Raw genomic sequence first — 2,793 nt, 5'->3', positions numbered from 1 at the left:
ATTCTGGCAGCAACTTCTGTACTGTGGCCTTTTCATCACTGCCCCCGCCTGCAGGGATGGGGGGTGGGGGTGGGAAGAGAGGACACACCTGTGATTTTAAACCCCCAAAGAGTGTAGCTGTGTCTAGTGAACCTCACCCAAAATTGACTCTAATTTGCATTGAAAGGGGTTTGATTTTAGGCACTAGCAAAACAAAATTCCTTAAAAAGAGGGAGAGGTTTTCTCTGCATGTTTCAATGCTGCAGACTGGATCTTGATTTTTGCAGTGAGGCATGGGTGCACAGGCGAACCCTGCCTCTGTCTGGTTTGCTTTGCAGGTGAACCTGGGGACCTTCTTACTTGAGTGTTATTGTGCTGTGAAAGGATTTCCCCCTTTCCTTCCTCTCCTATGCTGGGTATAGGAAACACATGAAGTATGTGGGGCAGATGTTTAGTTTGCATGTATTTAAAAGACTTTCTTCTGAACAGCTCTGTTTAGTTGTCTTAAACTAAACATTGATTCAGATAATGAAGTCAGGCAGCTTTGATTTTAATACAGGTTAGTTGTCAGTCATATAACTTAAGTGCCCTTGATAATAGCATCTGCTTATTTAAGCTTTCTTCAGTCTCTGCAATCACTGTTTCTCAGTGATTTTGTTGTTGTTGTTGTTTTTGGGGTTTTTTAAGGGTGTTAATGGATTTTGGTTTGTATTCATTGTTCCCTGAAGTTATACACAGTTCTTTTAGAATGAGGGCAATGTCAAGTAATAAAAATGTATATGATATCAGAGGTATGCTACAAACTTACTACAAGATATTTCCATAGTGCAGGGGTTCTCAAACTTTGTGATGCCACGACCCTGAGTGCTGGATGGTGGCGGCAGGAGACTGGGAGCTTTCACGTGCCAGCTGCCACCATCTACCACTCCACGCTGCTGCTGCATGCCACTTCCCCAAGCCCCCTTTTAAATTGCTCATGACCCCCAGGGGGGTTGCGATCCACAGTTTGAGAACCCCTGCCATAGTATATAAGCAATAATATACTGCCTTGTTGCTCAGTCTGTGTGGCCCCATGGGTCAGGTGAGTGGTGTAGGGTTGGCTTTGTGCATCAGATCACACTCTGCACTCCAGATTTGGCCTAGTGCACACAGCCATGTCATCAGGCCCATTGGGTTCCCTCTGAGCCTGAATATCTGGTGGTGGGGAGCGGTGGCAGCATTAATTGCTGTGACTCTGGGAGCTGTTAACGCTGCCACTGCTTCCCTGTTGCCAAATTTCTGGACCTATGGGCGGCCTTATGGGCTGGATGACAGTTCTAGGGGCCGTAGGTTAAGCGTTGTTAGTATATCCTGCATTGTAGTACAGAGACTTTCAGGCATTGATCTTGGGCCATTCCAGTACCTAGGTACAGTTGGATATGCTGAGGACTATTACATGAAAGAAACATTAGGTGGGTGTCTCTTACTTAAAAATCCAAAGCCTACAACTTGAATGTATAGTATTTAAAAATATAACGTTCCACGTTTGCAGTTTTTTAAAGTTTAAATTAGGACTTGCGGTATAATTGTGAATGAAAAGATACTTGGTGCACTTATGTAGTTATTGCAAGGGCAAGTCACTGGAACTTTTTTCAGAATTTTGACACTTTTTGTCTAGTCAGCATATTTAAATCAAAATGTTTCCTGATGATCGTGTATGGTGGAGCCCAGGTGGGTTTTTGTGACCTCACCCACAAATCTCTCCAACATCATAGGCTTATAGACTAGGTTTATATTCTTTGGCTGCTCTGTATTCTCCACTCAGTTGCATGTGGGGATTGATATTAACACTCCTTTGTGTGGGAGAAACAAAATGGTGCATTATTAATTGACCAAAAAACTGCTTTTGAGGTTTCCCTCGCTTTATGCTGTACATGTGTTCCTGGAAAATGCTGCATAACTCAAATTTGCATAAAGAGAACCCACTTTACAATGTAACAAATAGGGATATGTTCCAAGACCTTGACTGTACTGTCCCCCAGACCCATTTCTACCACTTTTACAAGTGATTTTGGTACTCGCCAACAGCAGACAGTACACACAAGCACAGGGTAGGAGATAAGCTAGCGGGAAGATAAGGGGGATGGCAACTACAGAAGTATGTCACAGAACGAGCAAAGAGCATACATCCACAGCGGAGACTATATTTTGATGCGCATCGCTTCCACAATGCACCACACAAAGCAGCTAACTGCAGGCTTCTACCACACCGATAACATAAGAGTGAAATTACCTCACATATAATGATTTTTTTATATAAAAAGGGTCATCGGATAAGAGTGAATTCACACATACAGAACTTGCATAAAGGAAGAGAAACCTGTACATCTTTTATTGACTTGAATTTTATTTAAGTTGGATACAACATTGTTTTAATTGAATCAGTGTCAAACTGATGTTTAGCTTCTGGTCCTTAACAGCCACTTAAGAAAATCTTGTATTTGATTACATTGAAAATGTATTTCTGGGGCTATATCTTGAATTCCAAATTGCTATATTTGAATGTATCTTGTTTTGGGACGGAGGTAGCAGACACAGCTTCCCCAGCAGGCTTGGAATGCTGTTAGTCATTGGTGTTCCTTCCCTGATACAGCTGGTCAGCATAGCCCCATTAGTCATCTCTTGCATTGCAGAGAAAGGCGTGGCTGTGGTAGCTCCAGGGAGAACAGGCTAAAAGCTTGATTGGCTGTGCTGACACTAAAAGAAGCACCTCCACGAATACGGCACTGATACCCCAACAGCCACCATGGTTAAAAAAAAAAAAAAAAAAAAAAA

At 42.5% G+C, this 2,793-nt stretch overlaps 1 protein-coding gene across 1 annotated transcript in view; it reads left to right on the top strand.

The window, feature by feature from the left end:
- The first annotated feature begins 1,311 nt into the window (after positions 1-1,311).
- The window catches only part of ZNF236 (zinc finger protein 236), a 161,215-nt gene continuing 159,733 nt past the window's right edge, over positions 1,312-2,793 (top strand). The window contains exon 1 of the mRNA XM_019524222.1: positions 1,312-1,430. The gene's annotated coding sequence lies outside the window, so the exon portion shown is untranslated. The remainder of the gene's footprint in view (positions 1,431-2,793) is intronic.

The sequence above is a fragment of the Gavialis gangeticus genome, unplaced genomic scaffold, assembly GCF_001723915.1.
Source record: "Gavialis gangeticus isolate Ggan-Ray unplaced genomic scaffold, GavGan_comp1, whole genome shotgun sequence".
Lineage (NCBI taxonomy): Eukaryota > Metazoa > Chordata > Crocodylia > Gavialidae > Gavialis > Gavialis gangeticus.
Note: the sequence above shows the minus strand (reverse complement) of the source record. Positions and strands in the feature narration are given on the sequence as shown.